Source organism: Vulpes lagopus, chromosome 1 (genome assembly GCF_018345385.1).
Source record: "Vulpes lagopus strain Blue_001 chromosome 1, ASM1834538v1, whole genome shotgun sequence".
NCBI lineage: Eukaryota > Metazoa > Chordata > Mammalia > Carnivora > Canidae > Vulpes > Vulpes lagopus.
Genome location: NC_054824.1, coordinates 163,097,377 through 163,124,950, shown reverse-complemented (window position 1 = coordinate 163,124,950; position 27,574 = coordinate 163,097,377). Strand labels below are relative to the sequence as shown.

General features: G+C 44.9%; 1 protein-coding gene across 1 annotated transcript in view; it reads right to left on the bottom strand.

Moving 5' to 3' along the window:
* PAPPA2 (pappalysin 2) overlaps window positions 1-27,574 on the bottom strand; it is a 272,084-nt gene that overhangs the window by 242,594 nt on the left and 1,916 nt on the right. The window lies entirely within an intron of this gene.

Genomic DNA, 27,574 nt, shown 5'->3' with positions numbered 1-27,574 from the left:
TTACAAGTGTTGAACCAGCCTTGTGTCCCAGGGATAAATCCTACTTGGTCATGGGTGAATAATTTTCTTAATGTGTTGTTGGATCTATTGGCTAGTATCTTGTTGAGAATTTTTGCATCCATGTTCATCAGGGATATTGGTCTGTAATTCTCCTTTTTGGTGGGGTCTTTGTCTGGTTTCAGAATTAAGGTGATGCTGGCCTCATAGAACGAATTTGGAAGTACTCCATCTCTTTCTATCTTTCCAAACAGCTTTAGTAGAATAGGTATGGTTTCTTCTTTAAACGTTTGATAGAATTCCCCTGGGAAGCCATCTGGCCCTGGACTCTTGTGTCTTGGGAGGTTTTTGATGACTGCTTCAATTTCCTCCCTGGTTATTGGCCTGTTCAGGTTTTCTATTTCTTCCTGCTCCAGTTTTGGTAGTTTGTGGCTTTCCAGGAATGCGTCCATTTCTTCTAGATTTCCTAATTTATTGGCGTACAGCTGTTCATAATATGTTTTTAAAATCGTTTGTATTTCCTTGGTGTTGGTAGTGATCTCTCCTTTCTCATTCATGATTTTATTAATTTGAGTCTTCTCTCTCTTCTTTTTAATAAGGTTGGCTAATGGTTTATCTATCTTATTAATTCTTTCAAAGAACCAACTCCTGGTTCTGTTGATCTGTTCCACAGTTCTTTTGGTCTCGATATCATTGAGTTCTGCTCGAATTTTAATTAACTGTCTTCTTCTGCTGGGGGTGGGGTCTATTTGTTGCTTTTTCTCTAGTTCCTTTATGTGCAAGGTGAGCTTTTGAATTTGAGATCTTTCCAGTTTTTGAATGGATGCTTGTATTGCGATGTATTTCCCCCTCAGGACTGCTTTTGCTGCATCCCAAAGATTTTGAACGGTTGTATCTCCATTCTCATTAGTTTCCATGAATCTTCTTAATTCTTCCTTAATTTCCTGGTTGACCTTTTCATCTTTTAGCAGGATGGTCCTTAACCTCCACGTGTTTGTGGTCCTTCCAAACTTCTTGTTGTGATTAAGTTCTAATTTCAAGGCATTATGGTCTGAGAATATATAGGGGACTATCCCGATCTTTTGGTATCGGTTCAGACCCCATTTGTGACCCAGTATGTGGTCTATTCTGGAGAAAGTTCCATGTGCACTTGAGAAGAATGTGTATTCAGTTGAGTTTGGATGTAAAGTTCTGTAGATATCTGTGAAATCCATCTGGTCCAGTGTATCATTTAAAGCTCTCGTTTCTTTGGATATGTTGTGCTTAGAAGACCTATCGAGGGTAGAAAGAGCTAGATTGAAGTCACCAAGTATAAGTGTATTATTATCTAAGTATTTCTTCACTTTGGTTATTAATTGGTTTAAATATTTGGCAGCTCCCACATTCGGGGCATATATATTGAGGATTGTTAAGTCCTCTTGTTGGATAGATCCTTTGAGTATGAGACAGTGTCCCTCTTCATCTCTCACTATAGTCTTTGGGGTAAATTTTAATTTATCTGATATAAGGATGGCAACCCCTGCTTTCTTTTGAGGACCATTTGAATGGTAAATGGTTCTCCAACCTTTTATTTTCAGGTTGTAGGTGTCCTTCTGTCTAAAATGAGTCTCTTGTAGACAGCAAATAGATGGGTCCTGCTTTTTTATCCAGTCTGAAACCCTGCGCCTTTTGATGGGGTCATTAAGCCCGTTCACGTTCAGAGTTACTATTGATAGATATGAGTTTAGTGTCATCATGATATCTATTCAGTCCTTGTTTTTGTGGATTGTTCCACTGAACTTCTTCTTAAAGGGGAATTTTAAGAGTCCCCCTTAAAATTTCTTGCAGAGCTGGTTTGGAGGTTACATATTCTTTCAGTTGCTGCCTGTCTTGGAAGCTCTTTATCTCTCCTTCCATTTTGAATGAAAGCCTTGCTGGATATAGTATTCTTGGTTGCATGTTCTTTTCATTTAGGACCCTGAATATATCCTGCCAGCCCTTTCTGGCCTGCCAGGTCTCTGTGGAGAGGTCTGCTATTACCCTAATATTCCTCCCCATAAAAGTCAGGGACTTTTTTTCTCTTGCTGCTTTAAGGATCTTCTCCTTATCTTTGGAATTTACAAGCTTCACTATTAAATGTCGAGGTGTTGAACGGTTTTTGTTGATTTTAGGGGGGGGATCTCTCTATTTCCTGGATCTGAATGCCTGTTTCCCTTCCCAGATTAGGAAAGTTTTCAGCTAGGATTTGTTCAAATACATATTCTGGCCCTCTGTCCCTTTCGGCGCCCTCAGGAACCCCAATTAAACGTAGGTTTTTCTTCCTCAGGCTGTCATTTATTTCCCTTAATCTATCCTCATGATCTTTTAATTGCTTGTCTCTTTTTTCCTCAGTTTCCCTCTTTGCCATCAACTTGTCTTCTATGTCACTCACTCGTTCTTCCACCTCGTTAACCCTCGTCGTTAGGACTTCTAGATTGGATTGCATCTCATTTAATTGATTTTTAATTTCTGCCTGATTGGATCTAAATTCTGCAGTCATGAAGTCTCTTGAGTCCTTTATGGTTTTTTCTAGAGCCACCAGTAGCTGTAAAATAGTGCTTCTGAATTGGCTTTCTGACATTGAATTGTAATCCATATTTTGTAACTCTGTGGGAGAGAGGGCTGTTTCTGATTCTTTTTTTTTTTTGAGGTGAGGTTTTCCTTCTAGTCATTTTGCTCAGTGCAGAGTGGCCAAAAACAAGTTGTATTGGGAAAAGGAGAAAAAGAGAGAGAAGGAAAGAAAAGAGAAAAAGAAAAAAGAGAAAGAAGAAAAAAAAGGGGAAAAAGAGAAGAAAAAGAAAAAGAAAAAGAAAGAAAGGAGAAAAAAGAAAAAAAACGGGGGGGTGGGGTGGGGGAAGCAATCAGAAATCAAGAAGAAAGAAAAAAAAAGCACAAAACAAAACAAAACAAACAAAAAAAACAAAACCCACGGGGGAGTATCTTCCGATTCTGTACACTTTAAGTCCCTTGTCTTCCCTTGGAACTGGTCCGTCTCCTTGGTCTTCTGGGGGAGGGGCCTGCTGTGCTGATTCTCAGGTGTTAGCACTTGGGGGAGCTGCTCTGCCCCTGCCTGGTGCAGGGCTCAGTGGGGGTTGTTCGCCCCGTGAGGCCCCGGGAGGAAGCCACAGTGGCGGGGGCAGCTCTGGGACCCTGGAGTCAGCCCCCGCAGTAGCTCCGGGGCTCTCCGTCTGCAGGGCCTGGGGGCTCCGGGGCGGGGCCGCTGATCTGCTCAGTTCCAGGCAGGAGCGTCCTTGCTGTCCTGGGCCCTCCCGGCCTCTGCCTGTCCCGGGGGAGGCCGGATCCTGGGCTGTGTCCCGGCGCCCTATGCTCCGGGGCCTGCGTTGTTGGATTCACGCTCCCGCCCCGCAGCCCCCTCCGCGGAGCCGCCGCCCGAGCCCCTCCGAGCTGTTCCCGGAGCCGCGCCGCCCCCTCCGCGGAGCCGCCGCCCGAGCCCCTCCGAGCTGCTCCGGGTCCCGCCGTGCACGCTGCAGCCGTTAGGGAGCTCGGCGCATCTCCCGGGGCGCAGGTGCCTGTTAGTGTCCCAGGGAGCCCGAGGGCATCCCCGCCCTCCTGGGTCCTGCTCTGACTCCCTGCAGGCCCCTTTCCGCCCGGGAAGGTCGGTGCAGCTCCTGCTCCTCCGGGACGGGGCTCTCCTGTCCTGGGGACACTCGCCCCGGCCTCAGCCCGGCTCCTCGCGGGGCCCCTCCCCCTTGGAGGCCTTTTGTTCCTTTATTTCTTTTTCCCCGTCTTCCTACCTTGATAGAAGCGCGAACTCTTCTCACTGTAGCGTTCCAGCTGGTCTCTCTTTAAATCTCAGGCCGAATTCGTAGGTTTTCAGGATGATTGGATGGTTTTCTAGGTAATTTGTTGAGGACAGGTGACCTGGAGACCCTGCTCTGCCGCCATCTTGCCCCTCCCCCTCGATACATGTCATTTTACTTTGGTCCAAACCGACAGAATGTACAACACCAAGAGTGACCCTTGAGGAAACTATGGGCTTTGGTAATTATCATGTGTCAGTGTAGGTTCACTCTTGGTAAAAAAATAAATGTACCATTCTGATGAGTGACACTGATCATGGCAAAGGCTATGCATGTGCAGAGGCAGGAGATATATGGGAAATCACTGTACCTTCCTCTAAATTTTATTATAAATCTGAAACTTATCTTTAAAATAATTAAGCCTTTAAAAAAAGAGTAAAGGGTACATGTTGCCTCCACTTTGGATTTGAGCCTTAAAATGGCTACCCATTTTAAGCACCCAATGACCAACTATGCCAATTAAACAAAATTCGTCCATCCTAGACCTGCTGTTCAGCCATCAACCACAAAATGGGATCACAGAGCAACCTGCAAAGCTCATCTACACATTCTCAAGAGGAACACCCATCCTGCTTTCTGTCCTGCTTTCTTTTTTTTTTTAAGATTATTTATTTATTGATTCATGAGAGACAGAGAGAGAGGCAGAGACACAGGTAGAAGGAGAAGCAGGCTCCCTGTGGGGAGCCCGATGCAGGACTCAATCCCAGGACCCGGAGATCACAACCTGAGCCAAAGGCAGATGCTTAACCACTGAGCCATCAGGCATCTCCCGTCCTGCTTTCTTGACTCCATTAAGTAGGAGCAAGGTGGACTTTGATTTAAAAGAAAACTTACCAAGTGCCCATTTAAGAGACTTCTCAGTCTAACAAAGTAGAAGCTGACAAAACCAGGGCAATCTAAGCCAACACACTATATGCGGTGAAACCCTGAGCTTGTGCAACATTGGGATTTTTCAACTTTGGATGTATATGTGATAAAAGCAAATGTATTATAACTATTGTTTACTCATCAAAGTCACATTCTTCAGAGGAACAGAGGAGCCAAATCATCAATATGATTCATGAAATCACTCAACACTAAACTGAACTATGATAGCCTACGGGTTGAAAAAATGAGATTGAATGATGTAACTTGAAAAATGGTGGTGGTACTGAAGCCAAACATTTGGACCATGTCGTCTTAAAATTTTAAGAATCACTCGTCTAGCTCTTGCTTGGAACTGGGCTTCCATTATGTATCAGTGCTAACTAAATTTAAAATTGTTCAAACACCTTGCCTTGTATTTAATCTAAGTTTTGAGAAAAAGAGAAGTAAATTGAAGGATTAGATCCTATTTATTGTGTTCCTGCTCCCAACTCCAAAAGTCATTTTACAGACTCTGAGTATCATAACAGAGCCATATACTCATATGGATCTTCAAGAAAAATCATTTGCTTCCAGTTCTCTACTATTATTCATTGCATTTGGAACTAACAGAGTCAATTACCATCAAGGAGAAAAGCCTTCTTCAAACTGAGATCCAGTCTGCCTGAGAGATTCTGACAGTAGTAAACATCATGGCTAAAGAGCTACAGACAACTATTTAATAAGTACATTTGTAAATGAGGCCTCTGTAGAGGAATAACCCTGTTTTTTTCCACTTCTTGGGTTTTTTTCTTCGCACTCAGAAAACTGCTCATCACATTTGTAAATGAGGCCTCTGTAGAGGAATAACCCTGCTTTTTTCCACTTCTTGGGTTTTTTTCTTTGCACTCAGAAAACTGCTCGTCACAAAAAGAAACAAAGGGATCTAAACTACCTTTTATTAAATGTCTACTATGCTCCAGACACTGGATATGTGCCACCCCCATCAACCCCATCACAAATGTACGTGCTGATTTTGTTATCCTCATTTACAGACCAAAAACTGAGGATCATAGAAGTTAAGCAATTCATCCATAGTCTTACATCTAGTAAGGGCCAGACACAGGGATCAAATCCAGGTCTGTTTCACCAAAAAGCTATTACTTTTTCTACTACACTAAAATATTTCAAATACTAAAAAGGAAGTGTTCAGTTATTGTTTTGAAACAAGAAGAGCAATACAGGATGGTGAGTGTAGCATTAACAAATATGTGGGCCACTCCTAGAAGATGACTGGGATCTGACTCTTCGAAACCTGTGGAAGCTAACATCAACCCCCCAGAAATAGTTTGGAGAGCAGAACAGACTGCCTGGCTGGTTAATATGTCCATCTTGCCCAACTGATAGGCTGACTTGCTGAACATTTGGTAAAATTTCTAGGTGGTCCTGCAGGGTTTTCTGTGACATGTACAACTCAGTAATTAATTCTGCGGGACCCTGAGGCACAGGGAGAGCTTCTCATCCCAAAGCCAGGACCACAACTGAAGGCTGAAGAAGGGAAGCCAATGTCAAGAACACTCAACTGAAAACTCCCTTCCAGGCCAGTGGCTTCCACCTCTACTTTCTTTTCTTGGTTTCCTCCCTAGGTATGTAACTAGTGGAGGGTACCCTGTATTAGAAAAATGTAATAAAACAGAGGAGTGGGTGGTCCAGGTCAGAGCTGCCCCTACCTCTCAACCAATCCAGTCAAACTGCTCTGCCCACTCTCTGTGGGGGAAGGATTCACCAGAAATCTTCCCTCTCCCCTGCTAGGATCTTCTGTCAGGTTTTTTTGACAGAATGAAGTCCCTGACCACAAGCCCAGACAGAGGGAGTGATGCTTCAACAGTGCTCCTGGCATCATAATTACGAGAAAAGTGTCATCCACACCAGGAGTAATAAAAGTCAATATAGAATGAGAAAAAAGAAAAAAAAAGAATCTTCTGAGAACTGTCAAGAATCAACCTGTCCTTGGCATTCTTATTTTATGGTAATGACAAAGGAGGAAAGGGGCATCACATACCCTTTTCCTCAAAACAGAGGAGTGCCTATGTTTAAGGAACATTGTGTGAATTTATTTCAGAGTGTTGAAATAAATGGAAAAAAAAAAGTCCCTGTCTGAGAGGCTATGTAGGCCCAATGCCAGGAATGCACAGAGATTCATTCTCTTACACCTCCCCAATTAAATCCTGCTCTCCAGTCAACACACCACCCTTTATCATCAATATCCTAGCCCCATTGATAATGTCCTACTGTTCCCTTTGTCTGAAACGCCTTCCACGTGTGGGCATGTCCTGAAGTCAGCCCAAGGCCTATCTTATCTGTAAGCCTTCCCTGACTGTGCTCACCAGAGTGGTCCTTGCTGAGCTGCATGGTACTACTGCTACCTTCCTTATTCCATCAAGCAACAGGAGAGCGCCATGAGGACAAAAACCTCAGACACCTATGAATTTCCCACGAGGTCAAGAGAGGAAGGGGTTTTAGTTCCTGCATGGTATCCACTCTGTTCCAGAAGTCAAACCAAGTCATGAGACTTGACTCAGAGGAGACATATTCCTCACCACTCTAGGGGCGGGGGAACAGATGGTACTGCTCCAAAGCCCTGCAATTGCATCTGACCCAGAGGAATGATGCAAGGAGGACCAAGCATTCTGTTCACTGTATAATCATGAGTGCTTAGACTTTCCTGTGATGTTAGACATGCTTTTCCCCAGCCCTCACATAATAAGCTGCTTCCTTCCTACAGAGCTGGATTACAGCACATGTGGTAAAACCTGTTGAGAGTTTTTCTTGGGCAAAGCCCCATTGTGGAGAGAGCCCCTGTCCATGGCAGAGCCCCACCAAAGAGACGATTTAACTATAATACAAGCCAAGGTGGTAGAAGATAAAGGTCCAGACAGAAATACTGTCCTTGGCACTGAGATGGCCATAAAATGTCACTTCCAGGAAAGCCCCATGGCAGAGTCCTTTATGCACTTCTGGGAGAATAAAAGTTGGAAGTGACAGTCCTGCTTCTCCAAGAAGGCCCATCAGCTTCCAGGAAGGTGAGGTTCTATTCAACAAAACAAAGGAGTCATACACGGTGTCATCAGCTCTGGTAACTAAAAAAACATGCTGTATGGTGCAAGCTTGTTTTTATGAGAAAAATGAGCAAAAAAACAGAGCCAGGTTAGGTCATGACCATAAATCAATCTGATACAAAGCAAGGTCTTTTCTCAGGATGTTATGCCTGTGGCCCCTGCACACGTCTATCTACTGCCTTCTGCAGAACTACTTACCCAACACCCTGCCCCCAAGAGAGGCCATGAGAGGAACTGAAAGGACCAAGAAGGAGGAGGAGATAGGCCATCCATCAAAGACCACACAAACTGGCAGACAGCTGGGCCATGTCAGCAGGAAGAGGAGAAAGTAAAAAGAGAGGCCCAGGGAGGTATTTTTCAGCTGCTCTAGATAACTTTCCATCCAGACAGGATTAGGCTCAGCTTTTTACCTAGGAGTCCAAGCTTCTATAAATTAGAGCACAGAATGGGAAAGTCCTCCTGGGAACGTTTCACTAACATCTTCCCAGCAAATTTTTCAAGCTCTCTTCCTAGTCCACTCTTTCTTTTAGTCACACCCTCACTATGCACAAAGATGATCGGAACCAGGATGAGGGGCTTCCCCGGATTTCTGTCAGGCACTTGGGCAGGGGTAAGGGTCCATGTGACAGCTTGGAAGGGAGAGGAGACAGCAGGAAAATACAGAATGAGGTGGGCAGAGACAAGAATCTAAAGGCACTACAACCTCAGAAACCATGGCCCGCACAGGACAACCACAGAAAGTAGTTAGCAAGATTCCTGATACGGGCCATCAATAAATGTTAGCTACTTTGAGAGTTAGCTTTGTTCCTGATTGAGGGGTGGTAGATGTGGGAGCTAAATCCAAACACCACCAGCTTTTACCTTTAATCAGCAGTGTCGCCTAAGTGTTCAGGCTGCAAGAGCCCACAGATCCCCTACAAGGCCCACAGTAGGGCCAGAGCTGTTCAGATTCTACTGTGGGTATAAGCACCCCCAGGACTCTGAGTAAATGCATATTCTGATTCAGTAGGATTCGAGCAGCACCTGAAATTCTGGGTTTCCCCCAATCTTCCAGGTGAAGCCAATACTTCAGACCACAGGCCTTCAGACCACACTTTGAATAGCAGGCCTCTAAATGAGAGCAGATCAGGATCTGGGTCTTTGAGAAGGGGCCTCTGTCGACAGTGGGTAAGAAACAGAGCTCCATTCGTGACTTTTTTTTTTAAGATTTTATTTATTTATTCATGAGAGACAGAGAGAGAGGCAGAGATACAGGCAGAAGGAGAAGCAGGCTCCATGCAGGGAACCAAAGGAAGGCGCTCAACCACTGAGCCACTCGGGCAACCCCACTAGTGACTTAAATACATAAATCTCCACTCCCATCATCATCCATTTTCTGCAGACACACACACACACACACACACACACACGCATGTGCACACACATGCTCACACACAGAGGTACCACAGACACGTCTGCCTCATGACCTTTTGTGTCACTTCCCTCTGCTTTCATATCACTGGCACAATAGTATTAGGTGACAATAGGAAACAGAGGCATGGGGGGTATAAAAATATGAGTGTAAAAACTCAAAAAAGAAGAAATGAGAATTTTCAATGTTCAGTCTCAAAGATGTAAATTAAGACAAAGTAAAAATTTTTGTCTCTCAGGTTGGTAAAGATGAACGATGATAGTCTCTAGAATTGGTGACACAGTGGAAAAGCATGCACACTCATGCACTGCTGTGTTGAGAGAAGATAAACCATCCTGGAGAACATTTTGGCAACCATTGGCCAAAAATACTCCTTTCTTACAACCTTGTAATTTCATTTCTGGGTATCATAATAAGGAAATAATTAAGAGGTATATTATTATACCCCCCCAAGAGCAGTATTTATGATAGAAAGACAGTCCAGTCCACCCAAACAAAACACCAAACTACTCTGCCTTTAAAAATAACATTTTGGGGAGGGTGTGGAGTTGGATGAAAGGGATCAAAAGGTACAAATTTCCACGTATAAGCTAAACAAGTACTGGGAAAATAATGTACAACATGACTATAGTTTACACTACTGTGTGGTATATTTGAAAGTCGGGGCACCTGAGTGGCTCAGTGGTTGAGTGTCTGCCTTTGGCTCAGGTCGTGATCCCAGGGACCTGGGATCGAATCCTACAGCAGGCTCCCCACAGGGAGCCTGCTTCTCCCTCTGCCTATGTCTCTGTCTCTCTCTCGTTCATGAATAAATAAATAAAATCTTTTTAAAAAAAAAAAGAATGAATGAAAGAAAGTCACAAAGAGTAAATCTTAAAAGTTATCATCACAAGGAAAAAAAACTCTTCTTTTTTCCTTTTTTTTTTGTATCTATATGAGGTGATGGAAATTAAACGTATTGTAGTAATCCTTTGAAAATATGTAAGTGAAGTCATTATGCCACATACCTTAAACCTACACCGTGTTATATGTCAATTAACAGTAAAATGGAAAGATAAACAAATGAGTAAATAATAAATAGAATTTTAAAAGATAAAATAGCTGGAGGTAAAACTCAACAAACATCCATGATGGCAACATATGAAGATCCTGAATTCTCTTCCTCCCACAGACACACTAGGTCTACAGCTACTTGTAGAACAATTCCTTCTTTTACAAACCCAAGGTCTGGCTGAGTGATGACTACGCACAGGTAGGAGAGGCTGGGACACAGTCTCACCATGAACTCCAGCCTCAGCATAGCGAACCACAACAGGGAACTCAAGCCCCACAGTTTCTTCCTGATGAGGGGGAAGGGTTCCAACCTCTCACTGGGCATCCCAAGTTTTAAGACACACACTTAAGAGACAAGCCCCCAAAACATCTAACTTTGAAAATTAACAGAGTTCGTGTCCCGACAAGACCAGCCATCTGAGAACTCACCCATACAGAGCTGGTGCGCCCTGACTCACCTGCCCAGGGCCCAGCTCTGAGGCTGCCCATGGCACCCAGACTTCACGTGAAGGAGGCTTACCTGCTGATATTCAAGTGCTGACCCAAGGGGCAGGTGTCCAAAGTACTGCACACATATTAGCTGGCCAGAACGTGTTCTAGGGATGCAGACGGGCGGGTGCTATCTTGGCTGTCCCTAAGCACTGGTAGCTCCCAGGAAGGAGTTTTTTATACACATCTGGTGTTGGCGTCCTGATTTGTGCAGGTGCTGCCTAGGGGGATGCCTCTTGATCACCTGGCTCTAGGCCAGGGGAGTTTGTCCCTCGTCCCATGGGACTGTAGTAATTGGTGTCACCCAGAAAGAAACACATACCCCAGTCTAGTGTACCGATTTCTGCCACTGTTACCAGGGAACACCTCCACATCATCTGGCTTTGGTAGCCAATGGATTTACGCTCATGAGTCCCACAGATCTGTCCCAATGAACCAAGGGTTCTTAAACAGGTACCACCCCTAGGACAAAGCAAGAGGCAGCAAACCCAGAGCTCTTTCTGTGGAGGAGGTCTATTAGCTAGCCATCATGACCTGCCGAGGGGCAGGCTTCTAATTTAAACATGCATCTTGGGGCTGACTAAAATCCTTTCCAGAGACCACTAAATGGTGGATACTATCTTCACATTCACCCTCTGCCACACTTGAGAGTGCCAGGGTCTGGAGGGGAGCTTTATATGCATCTGGTGCCCTGGCTTTTATTCCAGTGGAGTGGGGCGAGGAGGGCTCACATTCCTGGGATCCATGGGACTGTGGCAATCAGGGAGATAGTCCTTGGCAGGTGGTTTCCACCCCCAGGGCACTACAGACAGCATACAGTGTCCAGTCTTTCTATGAAGAAGGCCTCTTCATTCGTGTTGGAGTTTTGGCCAGAGGGTCAGGCCTGAGGTTTTGACACACCTTTAGAAGCCTACAGAGCTGCTCTCAACAAACAGAAGCTGTGGACATCATCGTAGAGCACCCTTTGCCTTGCTCCGTATCTCCAGGATGACCCAGGAAAGAGCCTGTACGCTCACCTGGAGCCCCAGTTTCCATGACTGCCAGTCAGGCTTGTGAGAGGTTGTGCCAACATCATCTGTGACCTCAGTACATTTCAGCACATTTAAATTTTTTTCCCAACACAAGAAAATAAATAAATAATCAAAGTGTAAGAATTGTTAAAATGTTCTTTACATCCACTCATTCCACACAAAACAAACAAACAAACAAAAAAAAACAGCCTCCTAATTAGTAATTAAGCACATGGATTTCTTCTTGGGGAGCAGGGATGTCATTTCAACCATTTTTAATAACCTTTGAGAATGAACAGTATGAAATTTCCTGAGCATTCACACACTCTGCTGGTCCTGCTGACTTAACGTTCCGTAAACAGCCCATCAAAGCTCAAATGAGAAAAGGCTGGTGTGCATAATGAGCTTGTGGGTTGGGCTCCTTTTCCACAGTAAAAGTGGAGAGCTGCCTGCAGGTTTTTCTTCCTATCAACCTGATCTGCCACCTAAACTAAAATAGAGAAGCAGGTCCTTGGAATTTCAACAACACAACAGAAAGGACAAAACCCCCAAATACAGAAGGTCAGTGGTATGAATGATAGTAAGTCCCACCTTAGACAGCCTGGATATTTTGCATCTCTTTATCCTTGAGAAGACACCTTAGTACCCAGTACAGGCCAGTCCTGGGAGAGACACAGACACTGTGGTACCCTCAGCTGGGGGCGTCAGCCCTCCTTTTGCCACCTTATCCCATTTATATCAAGGTCTCTCTGAGAACTCTTAAAATTCCAGCTGAGCAGCTCCCGACACCAATTTCCTGTTTTTCCCATTCCTCCGCCAAATAAATAATTTTGAGATCTCTCTTAAAAATTTGCTTTGGCATTTCATTTGCCAGGTACAGTTTACAGAATCAATGCTGCCCTAAGAAGTAGTGTTTAAATAGTGTTAAATATATACTTGATGATTCAGAGGCATTGCAGGAGTCTTTATTTAAAGGAAGCTTGGAGCAGATCCTCATGCAATGAAAGTAACCTCCCAACTTAGGTTAGATGATTGCATATCAGGCTTTCAGAAAAGGAGACATCACAGTACTTTCAGAGCATTCGGATTTGTCCAACGTGTCTCATATTCACTCAGTAAACATGTACTGCCTGTGTTTACTTAATAATATCTGAACATTTTTGCCTCTGCCATGTGGTCATGAATAACCCACAGAGACTCTGGCAGCTTTCTAGGAAGCCAGTTCTATTCAGGGACCACACAAACCCAATAGTAGTTGGCTACTATGCCAATCAGAACCTAAAGCCCCTTTTCCAATAGTTTAAAAGCCTAAAAAAGCAGAGGATAGGAAGTGTGTGTTCTCAAATTAAACCCAGGTGAGTCTTCAGAGCCCTATGTGCAAAGAGAACACTTAAAGCCAACCTATGGGTCAACCCCTGCTGTAAAACAGCTTTAGCTGCCTGGCCTCAGTGTGAGGAAGAGAAGGAACAAGGAAAATATGTGATTAAATGACATTTCAGATTAAATGAGGGCTAAAGTCATTTTGTTTTCCTTTTCATACGTATTGGAAGTCTTTCTAAAATGTTTTCTTCTGCCTTCCGGTCAGATATTTAAATTAACCAAAAGCAACCTGGAAGAGTTGAAGTAACACCAAACTGGGAACCAAGAAACTTGGAATAACTTGGAATGTGACCCCTAGCCTGCCGCTGTGTGATGTCTGGAAAGTGCCTTTCCATCTCTGGGCCTCATGCTCCCTTTTGTGAAAGAGAGGCTGGGCTGGGTTGTCACTAGGCCCCTGTTGTTCTGAGTGTCCAAGTCTGGGATGTCTAGGCTCATCCTGAAGGTTCTCATCCTTCTCATCCTTTCCCACTGTCAGACAGTCTGTGATGGGGGCCACAGAAGGTGGAAAGGATGGAGCTGACCCCACACCTCATGAATAGCTTTTGTTTCTATTGGATCTGTCTTTTGAACTCATCTTGTAATCATGTCCCTCTGTATCCTAAAAAGTGGAATAACTAAAATATCGTAGTTGAGAATACTAGTGAGTTAGAATCCAGTGCCTCGAGGTTTCACTACAAATAATCCCATGCTAAATTGTGTCACATAGATATACATGCATATCTATGCACAGGAGCTCAAAAGAAAAGAGAATTTTCAGGGACAAAAATGGGCAGAGGACGTCTTGGGGGATCAGCCCTGGCCTGAGCAGCAGGCAGTGTCTCGAAATCAAGGCTCTGGGTCCTTCCTGTGCCACCACATCACCATGAAACGATGAAAACAGCAACCTGCATCAACACACTATGACCCAGGCATAGCTCTAAGCACATGATGTGTATCAATCTATTTAATTATTCCAACAATTGTATGAAACAGAAATAGCTATCACGCTAATTTTTACAAATGAGGGGACTTTAGTTGCCAAGTTCACACAGAGTAAAGGGCTTAAACCCAGAACACCTGGCTCCCCATACTGAATTCCTCATCACTACATTAAGTAAAGAATTTAGATGGAAGAAGAGAGTGAGGTCGGACATTTCAGGTGAGGAGACAGTCTGTGCCAAGGCCAGGAGCTAGTAACAGGTGGGTCATGGGGAGAGGAAAGATTTCCCTGACTTGGGAATGTGGTTGACTCTGGGGAGCGAGGAGATATCAGGTTCTATGTGTGGAAAGGGGCCAGATCATTCCCCATCAACTCATTCAACTCGGACTGCCCACTCCACTCCAGGCCCCATCTTGGCTGCTGGGGAGACACACACATGATCAAGATCCATCAAAGCCCCCAGAAGCCTGCAGGCAATCAGATGGCTCCCACTGCTGAGCCAAGTAGCTTGAACTTGACGTGGGGGCCCCATGGTGCTGGACTAGAGAAAAGGAAGGCTGCAGTCTAGTGGGAGGCAGGGCCAGAGGCGAGATGGTGACAGAAGTAACAGAAACCGTAAGGTAAGCAGGAGACTTTCTCTTTCCTACCTGGCTTTCTGTGGCCCAGCAGCATAAGGCATGGCTCTCCTAGTTCCCAAATCTAGCCCTAGGCAGAAAGCCAGAGGGGTGGGGCCACCTGCTTGCACCCTCCCCCTCCACTGCCATGGCTGTTCCTGGCTAAGGTCAGGCCTGTGACACTCTGCACCACTGTCCAAGGGTGCAGTAAAGCCACCACACCCAAGGAGCGAGGTGTGCCCAAGATTACCTCCATCCACAGGATGCATGCCACAAGCTAGATTATAAGGATTATAAGGACATTCTATTGTGCAATTATTTCATATTGTTAATGTCCCTTGAAATAATGTCTAAAATAGATTTCTGCTGTTTATTATTATTCTGCATAAAGTCAGAACTTATTTCAAAAATGGGTCTTGAATACCTACTTTGTGTTCAACAAAATCTACTGAATAAATAAATTAGTGAGTGAATAGATTAAAAATTATTGAGCGAGGTACTGCCTACATTTTATGTTAAACAATTCACCCCCTAAAAAAGACCTTTGTGATAACTCCAGATTTTGAGAGGACCAGAGAGGGAGCAAAGGCTAGGACCAAGGAAAGTTTCCAGGTCCGTTGCTAGCTTCTCCCACAGATGAACAAGATTAACCTCTTCTAGGTACAGTCTCCCTTCCTTCCCCTAATGTGAACAGAAACACAAAAGTTCTAAGAAGAGAATAAGAAAGAGATCCTACGTATAAATCAGAAGCAAATAAATAGAATGGATAATTTCTGAAAATTTAGAAATAATCATAGCTAAAAACCAAGTTGCAATCATATCCAATTTTTCTGGAAGACTAGATCCTGATCAATGTTTATCAAAGATTAATAGACTTAGGGGGCTGAGGAATCTGAAGCAGAAGAGAATAATCACTCCTTCTAGTCACTATTGAGTGAATTTAAAACCTTTTAGCCATCTTCCAAACCAAGAGGACTTAAAGATCACCACGTCTTCCTGTGCATACTTCCAAACAGAGTAACTCACTCCAGTTTGTCAGAATAAATCCAGCACTTTGCTTACTCACACATTCATTCATCCTCTTGTTGAATATTTGTTGGGTGAGCTTTATTTTTTTTTTTAAGATTTTATTCATTTGTTTATGAGAGACACAGAGAGAGGCAGAGACATAGGCAGAGGGAGAAGCAGTCTCCCCACAGAGCCTGAGCCAGAACTTGATCCCAGGATCCTGGGATTACAATCTGAGCAAAAGGCAGATGCCCAACCACTGAGCCATCCAGGTGCCCCAGCTTTATTTATTGTTAACATATTAGGTACTACAGATGAACCAAGCAGCTGACAGCCCAGTGGAGAGGCTAGACTAGAAGAGAAATGGCACAGGAGAGCAGGGCCATGCAAGTTCATTTAACATCAGCCCCCAAGCACAGTGCCTGGTACACAGTAAGAACTCAGCAAGTATCTGCTGAATAAATAAAAAGTGGGGTGGGAATCATGATAAGCTGATCTGAGTGTTCATAAGGCTGACTACAGGGTACCAGAAGGACCCAGAAGAGAACAAACCTACATTAGCAAGACCAAGGAATATTTCCCAGAAGAGATCATTCTAACTAAAAAGCCAGGGAGTAACTTAAGAGTAAATCAGATGAATGTGGGTTTGTGGGAGTGGTTTTCTATTGGGAGAAAAAGTGCAAAGGCCAGAGGCCTGGGAAAGAGTGGTATATCTGTGTCACTGCTCATGGTTTGGTGCCACTAGAAATTAACTCTGTGATGTAGTGTGTGTGTGTGTGTGTGTGTGTGTGTGTGTGTGTGTGTGACTGTGTGAGGAAGCAGTAACCATGCATGTGTGTGCATGTACACAGGTGCATAAAGTGTACATATAGGAATGGGTGTGTGAGCATGCAGTGGGGTCATCCAAGGGTTTACTCAGGAAAGTGACTTGAGCTACTTTGTACTTGAGAAAGCTCCCTTTGGTGTAGCTGAATGAATTCATCTCTTAAGTGAGAGACGTTCAGAATCACTGTGGCCAAAAGGAAGGTAGTAGCTGTGGGATGAATAGGACAGGTCCAAAAGATACTGTCAAAGTAGAATAGCCATCAACAGACACATGAAAAAAATGCTCAACATCTCTCGCCATCAGAGAAATACAAAACAAAACCACAATAAGATACCACCTCACACCAGTCAGAATGGCTAAAAGTTAAGCCAAGAAAAAACAGATGTTGGCAAGGATATGGAGAAAGGGGAACCCTCTTGCACTGTTCTCTAGAGAACAGTGTAGAGGATCCTCAGAAAGCTGAAAATGGACCTACCCTATTATCCAGCAATTGCACTACTAGGGATTTACCCCAAATATACAAATGCAATGATCCGAAGGGGCACCCGCACCCCAATGTTCATAGCAGCAATATCCACAATAACCAAACTATGGAAAGAACTCAGATGTTTATCAATAGATGAATGGGTAAAAAATACGTGATATATATATAATGGAATATCACTCAGCAATCAAAAAGAATGAAATCTTGCCATCTGCAACAACATGGATGGAATTAGAGGGTATTATGCTAAGTGAAATAAGTCAATCAGAAAAAGATAATTGTCATATGATCTAATTCATATGTGGAATTTAAGAAACAAAACAGAGGGTCATAGGGGAAGGGAAGGAAAGTTAAAACAAGATGAAATCAGAGAGGGAAACAAACCATAAGAGACTCTTAATCATTGGAAACAAACTGAGGGTCACTAGAGGGGAGGGGTTGGGGGTATGGGATAACTGGCTGATATACTATATGTTAATTAATTGAATTTAGATTTTAAAAATAAACATTAAAAAAAGTTAAGTAGTGTTTTTTGGTGACTGATTCCTATCATACGTAATCTATTTTGAGGGAGGTGGTGGCAAAGGGTCTCCATGTGGGACAGGAACTCTAAGGGCTGACCTATGTCAGAGGCCTTTGCTGAGAGGAATTAGAAAAAACAAAAATACAACAAAACAAAACAGGAGGCATGGATTGAGATGGAACGGTCAAGATAGGCCAGGATCTATCGCTCCTTACTGTTCCTGCCATAAAAGTTAAGAGGCAGCTTCACACAGTAGGTAAGAGCATGTTGTCTAGGAAGAGCACGCACATTTGAGGTCCAGGCTTGTGACCTCAGGCAGCGTCCTATCCTGCTCCAGCTTCTCCACCTATTTCCTCCACTTATTCTGAGGAGCACATGTGTTCATGCTTGTGCAGTGAACACAGTATGGCCTGGAACAACGTACCACACGAGCTATTTGTCAAATACAAATTTCTTCAGTAACGTCTTGAGATGATTGAGCTTGCATTTGCAATGCTTTACATTTCTGTTACTTCATCTTCCATGATCTTCCTGTGTGTTGATGCTGTCTCCTGCTTTGATCATCAGCATATTATCACAAGGCCTTGAGACTCGGATCTCTCTTACCTTGAAATAACCCTGTCTGAATCTGTGTCTGCTTCTGATATCATCTCCTCCCCAAGAGCAGAGTTTCTGTGCAGGGCACACAAGACCCTACTCTCTGTCTTCACTCTCTGACCATTCATTCATATCTCCACTCACTGTAGTGGAGCATCTTATCTGCCCCTTCAGACCCCCAATTCTGGAGTGAAACTGCTCTCTCTCAAGCCACCAGTGATATCCTAACTGCTGAATCCACTGAGTCCTCCTCAAGCCTGCTGGATGGCTGGACACTACTGCACTGTCTGACATGTTCAAAGTCCTATCCGTTTCTCTTTTCCCCAATTCTGTTGTTTCCCAGGCCTCCTTCTGTCTCCATGGTTAACCACTCTCCTTCCCTAGCCTCAAGGAGCTCTCAGACTCATCTAGGCAAGACAAGACCCTCCCAGTGGCTAGGCAGTAATAACTGGTTACAGGTCTGCTCCCACTAGGGAGCAAGGTCTTGCCCATTTTTGATTCTCCAGCACATGGTTAAATGCCTGAAACTTCACCTGCTAGAAGCTCAATATGTTGGATAAGTGAATAAATTAATGGAGGAATGAATAAGTAGAATCCAACTACTTTACTTCTTCCCTATCCTTTCCAAAATGTATAGCAATTATTTATATGAAAATTAGCAAATGATGAGTAACCAAGTGAATGGTTGACTAACTGATTGACTTTCAAACTCTGTGACTTCCCCTCTGATTAGTAACTGGGCTTCTAATTCAGAAATGAGACATAATTACTGGTCTTGACAGCACAACTGGTTGCCATGACAACCTCAAATGTTTGAGATTTGGGGTTCTAGGGACCCTATGTGTATAGTTGGGAAACAATCACTTTTTTTTGCCACTCATTGCTGACTCATAAAGAGAACTGGGATGTTTTTGTTTTGCCCCTGTTGCTTTATTTCCTGGATGTTCTCTTTTTCAAAAAATTCAAAGAGTAGGATTATTTTAAAGTAGGTAGTGAGCATGAGAAACAGAGGATGCTGTTATTTCTTAGACACAAACATAGCATACAACATGCTTCCTGGAAGGGGCCAACGTCATGATGTATATGATACGAGCATAAGGGATTTGACAAGCCCCTAGGGTAATCTAATTCCATGTATTGGAGTGCAGAAGCATGGAGTTTATGGACTTGTTTATGGCATCAGGACCTGAATCTAAGAGATGTTCAGGGTATGTAGGCTCAGAATCCAAAAGAAGGTACAGTCTCCCTCTCCTATTCATTTGGCCTCCTTGAGGCATTGACAAGGATGGAAACAAGAAGGAGCCAGGGACACATAATCCAGGTGCACATATTCTGAATGACTCAGATGGGCAGTCCAGAGGAGCAAATAAAGAAGAGCATGAAGGAGGGATCAGGGAGGACAAAGCATTGCAGGCAACCAGCTATGGTCAAATTTATTCGGGCTGCCAAAGGTGATCCCTGGTTTCCAGCCCTGCCCCTGACACTCCTGAACATTTCCAACCCGACAACCTGGGCTCCACCCAAGAACTATGCCAAGAATGCCTAAGGGCATTCCTTGAGAATGGGAGAGGACACACCACTAACAGAGGATGGAGAGAGAGCAGCTAGTGGCACCACCCAGGTTGGTCCTCCCCATGGCATTGAATCCCTGAGATGGTGAAAGAATCCCGAATTCTCGGATTCTTCTTCTTGAATCCCAAGAAGAGAGGCAGTAACTGAAGGCTGGGGGCGAGGATGGGAAGGGCAATAATAAGCATCAGGCACTGAAGCTGGGGTGTGACTAGGAAGATGCCCATGGTTATGTGCAGAGGACACACACACAGAGGGGACTCTCTGTGCTACCACCCAGAGGGAACTCTCCTTCTCCCATCCACCCACAGACACCTGGATGACTCCTAAGTCCCACATCTAGCCCTTGGGAGTCAGATACCAGGTCCTAATCTGAGTGGCTCACAGGGAGACAGCAATGCACCCAAAGCTGGAACCCAGAAGAAGGTTGAGGGCATTGATAAGGGAGCTGCATGAGCTTTATTTCCTTCCTCCTCTCTGTCTCTCTCCTTCTTTCTTTCCTGAAGGTACTGCCCCAACACAGTCTGATGCACTGTAACTTCTGAGGGCCCAAATATTCTCCATTGGATATCTTTTAGGGCTCATATGTGCAGAAAGTAATAGAAAGTGATGCAATTCCAGCCAAAGGGGAACTCCTTCCATGAAGAGCTGGAGTCAGGAGAGAAAGGGCTGTTTTAGAATGCCTTTGAGAAGCTGGGGGAAGAAGCTTGAGGGTAGCATCCATTTCAACCATCAAGGGCTCCCTGTGATTACAGAGGCCTCAGGACTGGGGTCCAGGTGTCTCTATTTCCTGCACCAGACAACAGCACATTTCTCAAAGACTAGGTGCTATCGGATGTTAGCAATGGTAGGGCCCTAGTCATTAGTGTGGTCAAGGAGCCCTTCCCATGTAGAGGGTAGGAAATATAAAACCAACCCTCATGCATTGCTTGGGATTGCAAAGTGCTGCAGCTACTTCAGAAAATGGTCTGGCAGTGCCTCAAAATGTTAGAGTGACCCAACAATTCCACTCCTAGGTAGAGACCCCAAAGAAATGAAAACCCGGGGATCCATAGGTGGCTCAGCAGTTTAGCACCTGCCTTTGGCCCGGGGCATGATCCTGGAGTCCCGGGATCGAGTCCCACATCGGGCTCCCTGCATGGAGCCTGCTTCTCCCTCTGCCTGTGTCTCTGCCTCTCTCTCTCTCTCTCTCTCTCTCTCTCTATCATGAATAAATAAATAAATATTTTAAAAAAAAGAAATGAAAACCCAAGTCCACTTGTACACAATGCTCACAGTAGCTGTATTCACCGTGGCCAAAAAGTGGAAGCCACCACAATGTCCATCAACTGAAGAATGAATAAACTAAATGTGATATATCTATGGAATATTACTCAGCAATAAAAAGAAATGGAGCTCCGGTACATGTTAAACATGATGAACTAACCTCCAGTGAAAGAAGCCAGATTCAAATATGAAATGTCCAGAAGAGGCCAATCTATCGAGGCTGAAAAGAAATTAGTGGTGGTCTCTCATGGTGGTGGATGCAGGAAGGTGAGGAGGGAAATGGAAATGGGGAGTGGCTGCTGATGGCTTCAGCATCTCTTTTGGATCAAATGAAACCTTTTAAAATCAGATTCATAAAAGTTTCACAATTCTTAAAAAAAAAAAAGGACGGCTGGGTGTCTCAGTGGTTAAGCATCTGCCTTCAGCTCAGGTCGAAATCTTGGGGTCCTGCGATCAAGTCCTGAATTAGGATCTCCACAGGGAGCCTGCTTCTCCCTCTGCCTATGTCTCTGCCTCTCTCTGGTGGTCTCTCATGAATAAATAAATAAAATCTTAAAAAAAAAAAAACATTGATTGTAGAGTGTGAACACATGACTCGATGGTATGTAAGTTATAGCTCATGCTATTTTTTTAAGTAAATAAACAAATATAAACTCCACCTGGAATGCTCAAACCAAAAAAGTAGCAAGACTTGTTTCCTGCAGGAAATCTCTGGAAGTTTCAATTTTTACTTGAACAGACAGCGTTTTCCCACCACGGATACTGCCAAGGCCTCTCTGCGGGTAGTATCGTGGGGAGCACAGGGCTAGGAAGCGAGGCAAGAGAGGGCTGTGGGAGAAGAATGGCACACGGGAAGTACCCTTCAGACCACAGGCTAGCAAACTATGGCCATGGGCAAAATCTGGCTTGCTGGGCAGCCCGGGTGGCTCAGCGGTTTAGCGCTGCCTTCAGCCCAGGGCGTGATCCTGGAGATCTAAGATTGAGTACCGCATTGGGCTCCCTGCATGGAGCCTGCTTCTCCCTCTGCCTGTGTCTCTGCCTCTCTCTCTCTCTCTCTCTCTCTCTCTCTGTCTGTCTCTCATGAATAAATAAATAAATAAAATCTTTAAAAAAAAATCTGGCTTGCTGTCTATGCTTATAAATAAAGTTTTACTGAGACACAGACGCACTCATCCGTTTACATGTTGTCCGCGGCTGCTCCACACACCCTAAAGACAGAATAGCTGCAACAGAGACTATATGGCCTGCAAAGCCTGAGTCATTTACTATTGTGCCTTTACAGAAAAAGTTTGCTGACCCCTGCTCTAGACTCACAAGCCTAGAGTCTTGCTACTTCAGTATGGTCCACACAATAGCACAACTTCCGAGGAGTCTGTTAGAAATGCAGAATCTCCGGCTGCCCCAGACCTGCTGAATCAGAATCTGTACTGTGTTACTTAGTTGTGTTAGTGCAAAAAAGCAGATGCCAAGACTGGATTCATGTACAAAATTTCATTAGGGGAGACAACTCGGAGAAAGAATAGGGTGGGCGGGTGCCTGGAAAGGCTGGGATAGCCATCGGTCCGTGCTGTCAGTCTGACCTTGAAGGAAGGAAAGAGGGAGCAGAGGTACAGCGGAAGCTGTTCAGACACAGGAATGTTCTGCAAGCCCTTTGAGAGTCTTGAAGCCAGAGTTGGCTGTCAGAGATGCCCTGATGCTCAGGAACTGGTTTGCTTTATCCTCACCACACCAAAGTGTGTGTGGCCTCAGTGCAAGTGTCGTGATGAATTCAGAGCATAGCTCCTGGGGTCTCTGGTCAGTGAAACAGCCAGTAGTTGGAGGCCTGTGAGGCTTATCCTCAGTACAACCACTGCAAGGCATGTGCCAATGGCAGCCATTGCATTTTAAGAATCCCGAGTGATCTCTATCAATATTTAAGATGAGAAGCAATGCTCTAGAGCATGAGTTGGCAAACTTTTTCTTTTCCCCACAAAGAGCCTCCAGTGCAGAAAGTTCCTCTCACCATTTTTCTCATCCCTAATGGGCATCCAGCAATCTAAATTTCTATTTTATGTCTCCTACAAATGTAACTGAGAGCCTAACACCGTGCTAAGTATTTTAAGATGACAAAAGTGAATCAGATATGCATCTGGCTCCTGGGGAACTTTGAGTAGATAGAAATGAGACATGTACAGAACTGATAAGGCAGGAAGCAACACGCACCCCAGAAACCACCTGTGAAGGGCTGTGGAAGCCATGTGAGCTCACCCTCACATAGGAAGCTGGGAAGGCTGTACAGTCAAGGGGCTCAGCTGTTAGCCTGGAAAGGGGCAGAGTGACAGGTTTCACTTCTAACAGTAGACATTGTTCCCCTTCTGGAGGGGCATACAGGCACAAAATCAAAACCCCTCATGTGCAGATGCTAACTTACAACCATCAGGGCACATGGCTTGTCTACACAAGCATGTGCATGCATCTCGTTCTCACCACAGAGGGCAAACCCACCCCCCCAGAGACCAACATCGGCCCTCACATCCATAGTTCTTTCATGCAAAGGGTAGGGGTGCTATAGCTTTGTTGCACACCTGGGCCCTGGTCAGGGAGCAGAGCTGTAAAGTGGAACGAAATGCGTAATTTGCCAGGGTGCCATGAGGGCAGACACTGCGACTTTGATCATTGCTACGACATAGGAAGAGGCAGCTGAGGAGGATGGTCACAGAATCCTCATCCTGAAGAGCTCTGTAACAGGTATGTACGTGGCTCTTCTGCTCCCATTAAGACTGGATAAAGTGGGAGAGAGCATACATGGTCCTTCTGTTCAATTCTCCTCACATCTACGCTGACACTTCTGAGTGCAGGATCTGTCTTCTGAAGCTCCATGTCCACACTAGTGAAACTTCTTACCCTGAGTACACAGCTCCCTTGTTGGGAGAAGGGGATGTCTTGACATCCCATAAAATTGCATTTTTCAGATGTCATTCAAAACATACCCAAAAAAGCCATCAAAGTGCTCTAAACAAGAGGTTTTAAACCCATGGCAGTAGACACTGGCCATTAAGCAAATCCAAAAAGCTCTGAAAGTTATGTAAACTATGTGAATATGTACATTTCTCTGGGGAGTAAGCATAGCTTTCGTCAGATTTTCAAAGGAGTTTGTGATGCCAAAAAAGCTTTAGTGCCATTGTCCAATTTATTCAAAATAGTACTGCTCAGGGTAAAAAGAACACATGATTTTTTAAAAATTGAATTCTTTTAGGCATCTGATTCTACAGTGTTCTCAATCATCTTGAAACCATCTCGTGAAAAATCCTATTTACCATCATTCCTATTTCACAGATTACCTAACTAAATTCCTAAGAAATTGAAATGAATATTCTGGCCTAAGGAAAAATGATAGATTCTGGGTAGAATCAAAGATAAGTAGGGTAACACCCACTGCTCTTAGTGATGACTGTCTCCCGCTGTTAATACCACGTCGTACATAAGTACCACGAGCCAAGCCCTGTGTTGGGCACTTTGCATATGTGACTTATTTAAACACCATAATGATTCTGTAAAGACCTTATCTCATTCCTCGATCTGAGGAATCCAAGGTTCAGAAAAGTTCAATGGGTGGCCAAAGATCAGAGCCCTAATAAGTGTCTGAGATGAGATCTGATTCCAGGTCTGCCTGACTTCTCAGTTCTGTACTGGGATATGCTCTGAAACTTGGATCCTCAGAAGAGAACTGGTCTTCAAGTTAGGGACAGTTTCTTAGACATCTTTGTATTCCCCACGGTGCCTTGCAGGCTTTGTATGGCAAGGCACTCAGTAAATATTTGTTGAATGAAGAAACACGGACTTGGGCTCTAATCCTGCCATGGACTTAGTCTCCTGCAACTTGGAGCTGCAGGTGGTTACTCAGCTGGGCAACTGCAGGGAACATTTGAAATCAATTACGGGTGAGGAGGAACCCATTAAAAGTTCCTCTTCTGTGTATGTTGGGGTTGAAGGAGGGGAAAGGAAGCTGAGAAGGAGGGAACAGGATGGTTTCAGGGTTGGGTGCTGGAGCTTAAGGATTTCCCATCAGGATGGGACAGAATTTGGCTTCTGTCCACTGCTGAGTTCCAACAGCCCAACCAAATATGCTGGTGACCTCAGGCTACTCCTCCACGGCCCCACCTCCCTAAATTGCCAGGTCCCTGCATCCTTACTTTCATGGAGGCCCGTATGCCAGAGCAGTCCTACACAGTCCACTCCCACCTCCTACTGCCCTGCTCCAGAGAACAGGCAATAGGCAACTTTGGAAGGCCTAAGCCTGGGGTGGTGGGGGACACCATCACACCCCCTCTAGGGGCCAGAAAGAACCTCAGCACCTAAAGTCTGCGAGGCCTGCATTGTTCCTGGCCCTGAATAAAAGGATTCCAGCAATCCATTCTGGAATCTAACTTCTTCTTTTGGAAGAATGTGGGAGTTTAGGGTGGAGGGAGGAAGTAACTAGTTTATTTTGTTTTACTAGTTCCTGCAAGTGCAAGTTAGTTACAACCCCCAATACCACTTTAGCCCTTTCACATAGGCCCTGCAAAAAGACCTGTATGAAGCCAACCCTAAGGGATGCCTACCAACAACACTCTGGGAGGGGATGATAAAATACAGTCCAGAGGCCAGGACAGGGACGGCATTCCAAGAAACCAGACACATTCCCCACTACGTGGCTTCCAAAGAGTCACCTACTCTCTTGTGCATGAAGCAACACTGCCACCTAGTGCCCCCTGTGAGAAGTATTCCCTGAGGCCCCACATCACAGGGGGGTTCCCTCACAGTGGCCAGTAGAATTGAATTGCTTAAGGTATCTTCTGAAGGCAAAATGCCCCAAGTTTGGGACATTGAGAACTGAGATGCTGAGTCTAAGGAGATAGAAGCTGAGGTTGGAGGGCCATTGGAAAAGAGTTTAGGGTCCAGTCTTGCAGCATCTCAGATAATTCTCATTGGAGCAACAGAACTTCAAAGGCTGGATTAGGTTTAGCTCCCAGGAACATGATCCAGTTGTTATTTTGCACAGGTGAAGGCCCAGCAGCACAGGAACAGGCAGTGACCAGCTACAGGACCAGGGCTGGGTAAGAGAGGGCAGATGGACTGGTCTGTTGATAAGAGTGAGTAAATTCATGTAAATCAGAGACTTTTAAACCTGAGGGGGACTGCCTTTGGCCACCTCACAGCTCTTAGCCATGGGACCCATGGGCGAAGTAAGGACATGAAGCACAGTGAGTAGACGAAGACTTATGCCCTTGGGAGCCCGGCCACTAAAATCCTGAAGAATGAAGGCTTTGTTCTCAGCCCCCATCTTTCCCAGACTTTTACCCTAGATCTTTCCTGAATATGTTCTGATGTGTTCAAGCCTAAGGTAAGCTACAGGAAGTTAGGTGGAGAGGAGCTGGACCTGGGTATTCCCCACCCACGGCGTTCCTGGTGTGGACCTAAAGGGGAAATACCAGTACACCACAGGGGCCACTTTGATTTGAAGAGAAAGAAGCCTCAGAGGCTAGACTTTCGGCAAAAGACTTCCTGCCTAATTTTACATGCTTCTAGAGGCAAGAGAGTTCAGAGGGGCACTCTGGAGAAGGATCTGAGCGTGTGCACTGTGGCCAGGGCCGGTAGGAGGGGGGCCAGGTGACTGGGGAAGGACAAGTGGGGCAAGGGACAGAGATGTGGGTAGGGGGTGGGGAGGCAGGTGAGGCACAACAAGCAATGCTATAACTGGAATCAGCTCTCAATGCTATTCTGGAGAGCGCAAGACGAGACATGGAAGGTATAGGACAGAAGTCAGGTACCCACTGTCCTGAATTTGTTCACTCAGGTTTGGGTTTTAATAACTGAGAGCCTCTAAGAACTTCGCTCATATATTCCTGTTGGATCCTTCTCTGATTCTTCACAGCCAGGGAACTGATCCCAGGTCCCTCTGTTGCTACTGCAGGAGGAGGGGTGAGTGGAGCCGTGGGTCTTGGTCTAGACTGCAAGCACACAGTCTCCCTGGCAGATGGGTACTAGGAAGCGAGATTAGGCAGCAAGAAGATGTCATCTGGGAAAAGCTGTGAAGCTGCCAACTCTGATCAGATAATCATCTCATTATTTCTTCCATTTGGCCCCAGAATAAGGATTTCCTTCTACTTTTTCTCTGCCCCCACCTATCTTACAGCCCAGCCCCTTCTCTCTCCCCTCCCCTCACGCCCTCTCTCCCACCCAAAAATAAAATAAAGCAAAACCACAAGACTCTAGAGTGCTCAGTGTCTGGGAATCCCAGCTTCCAAAGGAGAAATCACAGCCAAAGAGGGGGAGACAGTGTGTCCAGGAGGGATGTTCCAGCAACACCCCATTGAAAGAGGCTCCCTCCTTCCAGATTTCTTTCTCCAGTCTGAAACTTATTTGCAGGCATCCAGCAACCTGAGAAGTTTTTCATTTGGGGAGTTGTCAAGCACTTCAGGAGCTCTAGGGTTCCATTCCCACTTGGCCTCTGGCACAACACTTCTCATTGGTTTTGGTTTCCCAACCAATGTAAATGGGACTGGCAAACATCAAAGGGCATTGTAGATAATACAAATTAATGAGATTGAGATAGATCTACAACATGCCTAGCCTTGTGTGAGGTTCTATCATGGGGGGAATCCAAAG